This window comes from Canis aureus, chromosome 23 (genome assembly GCF_053574225.1).
Source record: "Canis aureus isolate CA01 chromosome 23, VMU_Caureus_v.1.0, whole genome shotgun sequence".
Classification (NCBI taxonomy): Eukaryota; Metazoa; Chordata; class Mammalia; order Carnivora; family Canidae; genus Canis; species Canis aureus.
The window spans coordinates 54,273,921-54,285,112 of NC_135633.1; positions in this window are offsets into that span (position 1 = coordinate 54,273,921).

Genomic DNA, 11,192 nt, shown 5'->3' on the forward strand with positions numbered 1-11,192 from the left:
CAATTATTTCCAAATCCATAAAGATTCATTTCCTGATGAATGACTGAGCTGTGAAGGAATAGATGAGAAAGCCTCATCCCTCTGAATTACTTGTGTCAGAATATTTTAAACATAGTACTACGGATAGTAAATTATCCTTATTAACAGGAAATACGTCTCAGATTAGAATCTGAGCAATCAGATGGGCAGAGAAAAAATGCTTTAACTCGCTCCTGCACTTTTAAAGACAAAGGAGAACTTTTCTGTGTACAAAGTCAGTTGTCAAGATAGCCTTAGGGAATAAGAGTCTGCAGCATGGAATCCTGCTGCACTGCCGGGATGCCCGCGCCCCAGGTCTTCCTGATCCGAAATCCCTGGGCCTGTCGCCGAACACAGGCTGCAAGGCTGAAGTCATTTGCAATTTCTCTCCTAGGAGCTCCAGGGAGGGGGGCTTGAGCTAGATAGGACAGGACGGGATGCCTGGAGGCCGAGAACATTACGGCCATTCTACTTTAAGTTCAGTATTAGCACAGGCCCAGCAATCCCAGGCTCCTGTGAAGAAGAGCTGAAATTTACATTACTTCAGTTACTGGAATAAAACAAAAGTTGACAGCTTAATGTCTTAGAAAGCCCCACAATAGAATAAAAACTGAGCCGAAGCCAAGGGCTGGAAGCCCCAATTAGAATGAGAAGAGAGCTCAATGCCCTTGAAGGACCCATATCAAAATGTAAACAGAACTTGAGGAATTGCTCCAGCCCTTCTGGAGGTCCCCAAGACCAGCCCTTAAAACTAAGCTAAAACCCTCCTCGGGGTCCAAGTCCCTGGTCCACTGTGTGGGGTATACCTGGACCCTTGCTTGAGTTTGTAAAACAACCCACGTGTGTTTGCATAAGTGTCGGCTCCTTAGTGGTTTCTCGGATTCGCAATCTTGGACACAACACCCGCATGAACCCTCCCCACCTGGACTGACCTCCTGTCCCCTCCCACCCAGGCTGACCCTCAGTCACCTCCCCACCCACCACAGCTGGGCACAGGCCCTCACACAGTTCCATGGGCACGGTGGACACTCCCCCCGTCCCTGGCCTCCCAGGGGATGGAAGGAGGTTTCGGCAGGACACACTCCCATGGTGGCCCCAGGGCTCCCTGCCCAGGAGAGCACCTGGTGACAGGTCGGGGTCTGTGTCCCTGATGCCAGCTCCTCCTCCCAGGTTTTCTCGCAGGAAATGAAAGAGGAGGACCTGGTCTCCTCCAGGGACATCATGCAGGTGGACCTGGACGTCAACAGGACGTTCAGCAGTCACATCATATTTTGGGACTACTACGGGGTAGGGTGAGGTTGAGGGGCCAGGGGAGATCAGGACCCAGTGGAGGACCAGGGGATTCTGGGTAGGGAAAACGGGGCTTCTGAGTCAGGGGGCAGAACAGAAGCCAACAACACACCGCTCCATGGTAAGGTGTTGGGGATGACCTCTGTGCCCCCACCCCCAGGGCCTCGGACATGAGGAGGCCACTAGGATGGGGTCTCCAGGGCTTGCCATGGGAGCTGAACCCCAAAGGGGAGAGGGACAGTCCTCTGAGTAGCAGGGGATGGGGTGGGGGACGTTGGGGGCAGGAACTGGACCTGGGTGCCAGGCGGCATGGCCACGGCTGGAGCAGGACACACATCGATCCCATGAGGGTCGGACGGGTCAGAGTGACACCCACTCTCGGTGATTTATATATTTCTAAGTTCTATGCATTTAATTTGAGACATTTTGCAATTTGAAAACACACATAGTATGATGAACCCCAGATAATGCCCCTGGTCCAGCCAGGGTCCTGCACTGACCACACCCCGCCCCAGGGACAGGTGTCACAGCAAACCCCAGACTGGAGTTGCCTTTAAGTGTAGACGTCTCCTTGTGCATCTTAGAGGAAGGGGATGCCCTGTGTCCGCAGGCCCCCCACGACATCTCCCTCATCCCCCACTGCCACTCCATCCACCTACATCATCTACCTCAATGGGATCCCACCTACACCGTCCCCCTCAAACCCACACAGCCCCACATAATCCCCACCCACTCTATACCACAACACCATCCCCCCTACACCATCCCCCACACTCCACCACTATCATACCCCTGCCCCCACACCATCCACCCACACACCATCAGCCCCCAGCAAGGACCCGGTGCAGGTGCACCCTGTGGGACATGCTCAGCCTCCCCGGGGATCTCTCAATATCCTGCTCCCATCAGAAGCCTGGGGGTCCCATAGAGTACCTAGGGGTTGCAGGGAGGAGTGAAGACAAGGAGCCCCCGACAGGGTGTGTGCAGGTGAGTGGTGCATAGGATGCACTGTCCCTCCTGGAGGGAGGCACACCCTTCACAGGACACCAGCCCATAACCCAGGGGGATCTGGGCTGGCCTGGCCCCAGGGTCTGTGAAGGTGGGGGTGATTTGCGACCCCGCCCCAGGCCCAACAAAAAGACTAATGGGATCCAGACCCCCATGGCCCTGTCCAGCCCTGGATTCTGGCCCTACACTGAGCGAGCCTTCTCACAGCTGGATGTGGCCTCCTGAGCCCTGGGGGTACCCCACAGATCCAGGTCGCTGACTTAGGGCAGCCCTGGGAATCCCAGGACACCCAAGGTTGGGGAGAGCAGAGGTAGGCCAGTGGACCCTACCAAACCCACACCAGGAGGCAGGCTCCTCCAGGTGCTGGGGCCACAGGGGCCCCACGACTGGGCTCCAACTGCCCTGCGGGGACCCAGCGCAGGAACCCATGAGCTGCAAGTCACGGTCAGCTCTGCTGTCCTCACAACCGTCTCTCATTCTGAAACCTCAGGACACCCGCCCCCACCCGGAGTCCACACATGCACCGAGGTGGGGGACTCCAGCACTTGCCCCCCCACCCATGTGATTCTTGCCCTCCCCTAAAGGACAGAATGGTCTCCCTTTCCAGGGGAAGGCATGCACCCTTGGCTCTGAGCCCGTTTGCTGTAGAATGTCAATAAAGTATTGTGGTGTGAAAATGCACAGCCAGCCCATTTCTGTGTCTCCCAGAACTCTGTGTACGGGGCGTGGAGAGACCCACAGAGAGGACGAGGGGGCACCACCCAGGCCCCAACAGCCCCTGCATGGGCACTGCTAGGCACAGCTGACGTCCCCATGTGCCTTCCAGGGGCGGCCAGATGCCAGCGTCAGGACCCCACACACTATACTGGGACTCAGCCTGTGTCCCACGGGCCAGGAGGGCCTGGGACAGAGTGACAGCCAGGGAGCCTCAGGTCACCAGGGTCTGTGAAAAGCGACCTGGGAGGTCTGTGCTCCCTCTGTCCAGGGGGCCAAGGCTGGCCCAATTCCGGGGCAGGTACTCCCCTCCCTTCATCCCCATGCCAGTGTGCCTGGGGCACTGAAGGCCTGTGAGGTGCTCAGAGTGGCCGTGGAAGGGATATCAGGACAGCAGGCCCTTGTGTTGTGCCCAAGACTGCGAATCTGAGAAACCACCAATGAGCTGACACCGATGCAAACTCCCGAGGGTTTCTCTACAAGCTGTAGCTTGGGTCCAAGTGCACCCGACACAGGGGAGCAGGGACTTGGACCCTGAGACTAAGAGGCATAGCAGCTTTATAGGGGCAGTGGACCGTGGGATATGCAGAAATTTGCACAGTCATGTTCATCCACACGCAAGTGGCTGATTGAATTACACCTTACCCTATAGTATCCACTTGAGCTGGCCTATTACTTTGGTCAGAATTGGCTCACAGTTTTGGGGGGCACAAAGCAGGGTTACATTGTTATGAGCCGATTTCCGATTAGGGTGTGCCCAGCGGTTTGACTCGGGTGGGGCAGCGCCTTAAGCCATAAGCAGGTCATGTGGGGGTCATAGGGGAGGTGGCGGGTGTAGCACAAAATGGAATCAGTCCTGCACTGCTTGTCCAGGGGTAGGGGATTTTTATTAAATTTCCTGTGTCCCAACTTGCAGCTCACCCACCTGGGCAATGCTCACCAGGTGGACTCAGCATGCACACCTTGTGGTGCTGGATCTCTCACACGAGCGTGTGGAGGGCACCCTTCTTGCCCTAGTGAGTAGGGGCTGGGTGAGCATGGGGTTCGCCTGAAAGCCAGGCAGCACAGGGGACCAAAGAACCCCAGCCCCATCCCCACCTTGACCTCCACACACAGGCAGCCCCAGGGCTCCCCGCCACTGGTACCCGACTCCTCAGGAGCTCTCCCCAGGGTTGCCCTGAGGTCTGACTCCCTGCTGGAGAGGCATCGGCGAGAATGGAAGCAGCCGGCGCTCGGCGAGACCCACTGTCGGACATGGTAATTTGGCCGAGCCAACCTTCCACCTCAGCTGAACATCCAGCTGAAATTCACAGCAGGAGCGAGCCCCGGATCAGCCAGGAAAGCCCAGCTAGCCACCCAGCGCCAGCACAAGAAATGATGTTCTACCAACCATTTTGGTGTTTGGGCTACCCAGCCAGAGGATCCGATAGCTACATGTGATAGATTCATATGATAGACACACACACACCCCCAACGAACAAAAGTCAGAATCACCCCAATGCTAACAGCATCTGGATGGTTACATACATGACGCCGTGGTCCCCAATAGGATACATGGAAGACGCTATAAACCACGACTGCAGAGGTGCTGGAGGCACGGAGATGTGCCTGCTGGGTTCCAAAAAGGAGCACAGAGGGGCAGGAAGCATCCTACGGAGGGGGGGGGCCTTAGGAAAGGACACCAGGTCCCTGTGAAGGCTAAGGATGATGAAATCTGTCCTCCTTCCTTTCAGCTTCTGGTTTTCCTCCTAAATGCCATTTTCGTCAGTCATATGAGCAATAATTTATTTTATGTTTTTAAATTTCTTTTTATTGGAGTCCAATTTGTATGAATTCTTTCTTCAGGAAGTGTGTCATTCAGGAGGGAAGGAGAGAAAGATTTTCCCTGACAGGCAAAGTATAAAGGAGTTCATGACCACTAAACCAGTCCAGTAAGGAATTTTAAGAGGGACTCTTCTAGTGGGGAAAAAAAAGATACCAAAAGCAACAAAGACTAGAAAGGACCAGAGAACGTCACCAGAAACACCAACTCTACCACTAACAACAAGGCACAAGTTCATATCTTTGAATAAGCACTCTGAATACTGATACTAAATGCTCCAATCAAAAGATATAGGGTATCAGAGTGGCTTAAAAAACAGTATCCAGGATGCCTGGGTGGCTCAGGGGTTGAGCCTCTGCCTTTGACTCAGGGTGTGATCCTGGAGTCTGGGATCGAGTCCCATATTGTGCTCCTGGTGGGGAGCATGCTTCTCTCTCTGCCTAATTTTCTGCCTCTCTCTCTCTCTCTCTCTACTCTCTCATGTTCTCAAAAATAAAATTGTTATTAAAAAAACAAGATCCATCAGTATGCTGCCTACTAGATGCTCACATTAGACCTATAGACACCAGCAGTTTGAAAGTCAGGGGATGGAAAATCATCTATCACGCTAATGGTTATGAAAAGAAAGCTGGAGGACCAATACTTATATTAGACAAACTAGATTTGAAACCAAACACTGGGGGACACCTGGTGACTCAGTAGTTGAGCATCTGCCTTCAGCTCAGGGGGTGATCCTGGGATCCCAGGATCGAGTCCCACATCAGCCTCCCTTTGGGGAGCCTGTCTCTCCCTCTGCCTATGTTTCTGCCTCTGCTCCTCTGTGTATCTCTCATGAATAAATAAATAAAATACTTAAATCTCAAAAAGAAAGAAAAAATACTGTAAGAAGAGATGAAGGAGGGCATTATTTCATAATTAAAAAGACTCTCAATCAGGATCAAACAACTAAATATTTATGCTGCCAACATGTCAGTACCTAAATATGGAACCCAATTACCAATAAACGTACAGAAACTCACTGATAATGATACAATGACAGGGGATTTTAACACCTACCCAGTAATGGCAATGGACTGATCGTCTATGCAGAAAATATACAGGGGAACAATAGCCTAGACACACTGGACCACAGGGACTCAACAGATATAGTCTGAACATTTCTTCCTAAAGCAGAATACACATTCCTTTCAAGTGCACATGGGACATTCTCCAGAACAGATCATATCATGGGCCACAAATCAGCCCTCAACAGGTATAACAGGTACAAGAAGGTTGATATCACACCCTGTACCTTTTCAGACCACGACGCTATGAAACTCGAAGTCAACAGTAAGAAAAAATTTGGACAGACCAAAAATATGTGGAGATTATGAACATCCTACTAGAGAATGAATGGAGCAACCAGGAAATTAAAGAGGAAATTTAAAACAAATGGAAATGAAAACATGTTTCTCCAAACCTCTGGGATGTAGAAAAGGCAGTCCAAAGAGGAAAGTACATAGCAATACAGGCCTACCTCAAGAAACAAGAAGTCTCCAATACACAACCTAACCCTACACCTAAAGGAGCTGGAAAAGGAATAGCAAACAAAGCCTATAGCCTACAGAAGAAGGGAAAAAATAAAGATGAGAGCAGAAATAAACAATACAGAAATAAAAAAACATTAGAATGGAATAATGAAACTAAGAGCTATTTCTTCAAAATAATTAATAAAATGGATCAAAACCTATCCAGCCTTAGGAATGAGAAAAGTGAAAACACCTAAATAAATAAAATCACAAAAGAGAGAAGAGTGATCACAATCAACACCAGAAAAATAAGACAATTATAAGGGAATACTATGAAAGATTATATGCTAACAAACTGGGAGACCGGGAAGAAATGGACAAATCCCTAGAAATGTGCACGAGCAAAACTGAAATAGGAAGAAATAGAAAATGTGAACAGACCCATAACTAGCAAAGGAATTGAATCAGCAAGGCAGTGGGTGCCTCAGTGGTTGAGCATGTGCTTTGGCTCAGGTCATGATCCCAGGATCCTGGTGGATCAAGTCCCACATCAGGCTCCCCGCATGGAGCCTCATTTTCCCTCTGCCTATACCTCTGCCTCTCTGTGTCCCTCATGAATACATAAATAAAATCTTTAAAAAAAAGAAAAACATAAAAAGATGAGAAGACCCAAATAAAATCACGAATGAGAAAAGAGAAATAACAACCAACACTACAGAAATACAAACGATAATAAGATAACATGATGAAAAAGTATATGCCAGCAACCTAGAACCTGGAAGAAATAGATCAATTCCTAGAAATATATAACATAGCAAAAATGAAAAATGAAGAAATAAGAAACTTGAACAGACCGATAACCAGCAGAGAAATTGAATCAGCAATCAGGGATCTCTCAAAAGGAGATGCTTAGATCAATAGAACAGAATGGAAAGCCAAAACAAGATACAAACCTGTAACTCTATGATCCATTAATGGACAGCAAGGCAGGAAGGAATATCCAATGGCACAAAGACAGTCTCTTCAAAAAACCCTAACCCTGACCCCAGGATAAGAACAAATGGTGTTGGGAAAACCAGGCAGCCACATGCAGAAGAATGAAACTGGACCACTTTCTTACACCATATATATAAAAAATAAATTCAAAATGGATGAAAGACCTAAATGTGAGACTTGAAACCATATACAAAGAAGAACAGATAGGCAGCAACGTCTTTGACGTTGGCCATTGGATCTTCTTTCTAGATATGCCTCTGAGTTGAGGGAAACAGAAGCAAAAATATTATTGGGACTTCATCAAATTCAAAAGCTTCTGCAAAGTGAAAGAAACAACCAACGCTAAAAGGCAACATACAAAATGAGAGGAGATATTTGTAAACAACACATCCAATAAACAGTATGCAAAATACGTAAAGCAAATATAAATCTCAGCATCCTAAACACAAATTATCCAACTGCAGATGGGCAGAAGAGATGAATGGACTTTGTCTCTGTCAAGACATCCAGATGGCAACCAGACACCGAAAGACACTCAGCGTCACCCATCATCAGGGAAATGCAAATGAAAACCAGAATAAGACGTCACCTGACAGCCGTCAGAATGGCTAAAATTAACAACAGAAGAAACAACAGGTGTTGTTGAGGCTATAGAGAAGAGGGAGCCCCCTTACACTCCTGGTGGGCATGCGAACAGGTGCAGCCACTGTGGAAAACACTGTGGGGGGTCCTCGAGACGTTAAAAATAGGGGATCCCTGGGTGGTGCAGCGGTTTGGCACCTGCCTTTGGCCCATGTCGCGATCCTGGTGACCCGGGATCGAAACCCACGTCGGACTCACAGTGCACGGAGCCTGCTTCTCCCTCTGCCTGTGTCTCTGCCTCTCTCTCTGTGACTATCATAAAAAAAATTTAAAAAAAGGAAGTTAAAAATAGAGCTAACCTACGATTCCAAAATTCTAGAGCTAGGTATTTACCCTGAAGATTCAAAAGTCGTTTAGTAGATTCCAAGTGGGACACGCAGCCCAGTGTTTCTAGCAGCGTTATCAACAACAGCCAAACTGTGGATACAGCCCAGATGTCCATCGACTGATGAATGGGCAGAGACGATGTGGTAAATATACCCACTGCGACATCACTCGGTCATCAGAAGCGATGAAATGAAGCCATTTACAATGACGTGGGAGAAGTGGAAAGGACTTATGCTCAATGAACTCAGTCAGTCAGAGAAAGAAGATACCAAATACCATACAATTGCATTCACATGTGAATTTTAAGAAACCAAACAAATTGGCAAAGGGGCAGAGGGGGGCATGAGAGAAGCAAACAAAAAAACACACTCTTAACCACAGAGAATCAACTAATAAATACCAGAGGAAGGTTAGGGGGATGGGGAATCAGGCGATGGGGATAGTGGAGGGCACCTGTGACCAGTACCAGGCGTTGTATCCAAGAGTTGAATCACTATGTGGTAAACCTGAAACTATATCATTCTGTGTATACAAAGAGGAATTCAAGTAAAACTTTAAAATAATAATAGGTAGTATTGATGAAACAGGTACGCACTAGAGAAAAAATCAGAAAGACAACTGAAAATCCAAATAAAGAGTCTTTAGAGCCATAAATCCCTTCCTTAGCTCAGCTCGGGAGAAGCCTGCCATGTCTATTCTCACCCCAGCAGAAGCCTGGATTTTGATTCTCTGGGGAGGCCACTGACTTGCTGGAGTCAGGCTATCTTTGAATCCAAAACCTAAACAGAGTGCATAAAACTAAATGGCCCAAGATGCTAGGAGTCCCAGTGCAGGCACATGCCAAGACCCAAACTCTAACCATACACAGACATAACCCTAAACCTACACTTAATCCTAATGTTAACCTAACCATTAAACGAGACCCATCACTAATCGAAAACCAAACACAAACCCCAAGGCCAAAACACATTCATTGAATCTTTCTGCCAACCCTCACCCTAACTCCTAAACGTAGGTTCACCTAAACTTAGGTTTCCTTAACCCTGACCCCTACCTTCAATCTAACCCAAACCCTAACCTCTAACCCTAACCTTAAAATAAGTTATTCAAATCCTATTCCTAACCTTAACCTGTACCCTAACCATAACCCTCTAATACTAATCCTATCTCATACCACAAACTGTACCCTAACCCGTACCCTAAAACCAACCCCTAACCCACTCCCTAACCCTATATCTTACCCTTTTCCAAAACCATATCCTGACCCTGACCTGACCCTAACCCTAACCCCTAACCAAACACTACCCTAACACTAGCCCTAACCCCATCCTAATCCTAACCCTCACTCTAACCCTAAACCTAGCCCTAACTTTAACTCTAACCCTTAACTCTAACCCCTAACTCTAACCCCTAACCATAACTCACACCCTAACCCCTAACCCTAACTGCAAACCTAAGCCCAACCCTAACTCTAACCATAACCCTAACCCCAACTCCTAACCTCCTGCCCTAATCCCTAGAGCCTAAACCCTAACCCTAACACTAAATCCTGTCCCTTACCCTAACCCCCATCCTAACTCTTAACACTGACCAATACCCTTATGCCTCACCTAACCTCAATTTGAAACCATAGCATAATCACTAACCCCTAACATCTAACCTAAGGCTAACCACCAACTTCCTCCCCTCCCCTAACCCTACCATTCATTCTGCCCTTTCACTTACCCTGTGGTTCTGAGGAGTCCTTTCTGATGTGGACGTGGCCCCCAAAGGCTCCTCTAGATTCCTCCAAGGGGCTGAGGAAGCCAGGCTCCTGTGAGTGCGGACGTGGCCCCACGTGTTCCTGAGGCATAGTCAGCGGGTCCTGAGGACACTGGGTCTCCTGTCACTGTGGACTATGCCTCACATCCTCTGGAAGCCTCACAGCAGGTCCTCAGGAGGCCGGGGGCTCCTGTCACCCTGGACATGACCCCACGTCCCCCAGAAAACTCACCGCGGGTCCTGAGGAGGCTGTGGGCTCCTGTCAGCATACACGCAGCCCCTTATGTCCCGAAGCCAAAGTGCAGGTCCTGAGGAAGACAGGGTTCCTGTCAGCATTGACGTGGCCCCACATTTTCCTCAAGCCTCACCATAAGACCTGAGGAGGCTGGGGGCTCCTGTCAGCATGGATGTGGCCCCAAATCTTCCCAAAACTTCACAGTGGGTCCTGAGGAGGCTGGAGACTCCTGTCACTGTGGATGCGGCACCCATATTTTTCTTAACCTCACCACAGGCTCTGACAAGGCTGGGGTCTTCTGTCCACATGGACGCATCCACATATTTCCCCAAGTCTACACCAGGGGTCCTGAGGAAGTCAGCGTCCTGTTGTGTCCATGTGGCCCCAAGTCCTCCCAAAGCGTTGCCGAGGGTTCTTAGGAGGCCAGGGTTCCTGTAACCATGAATGCGGCCCCCAGCTTCCAGAAGCCTCAACTTATGTCCTGAGGGGCCCGGGGGCTCCTGCCAGAGTGAACGCATCGCCACATCTTACTGAAGCCTCCCCACAGGTCCTGAGGCAGCTCAGAGGCTCCTGTCAGCGTGGGTGGGGGCCCATATCTTCCTGAAGTTTCCCCGCGGGTCGTGAGGCTGCTCAGGGGCGCCTGTCAGCATGGATGCGGGCCCACAATTTCCTGAAACCTCCCCGCGGGTCCTGAGGTGCTCAGGGTTCCTGTCAGCATGAATGTGGGCCCACTTCTTCCTGAAGCCTCCCCTCGGGTCCTGAGGAGCCTGCAGCTCATCAGCATAGACGCGTTCCCATGTCTTCCACAGGCCTCCCCAGTACAGGCTGGCTCCTGTTAGTGCAGGCAGAGGAGGCCTACTGCACATGCGCG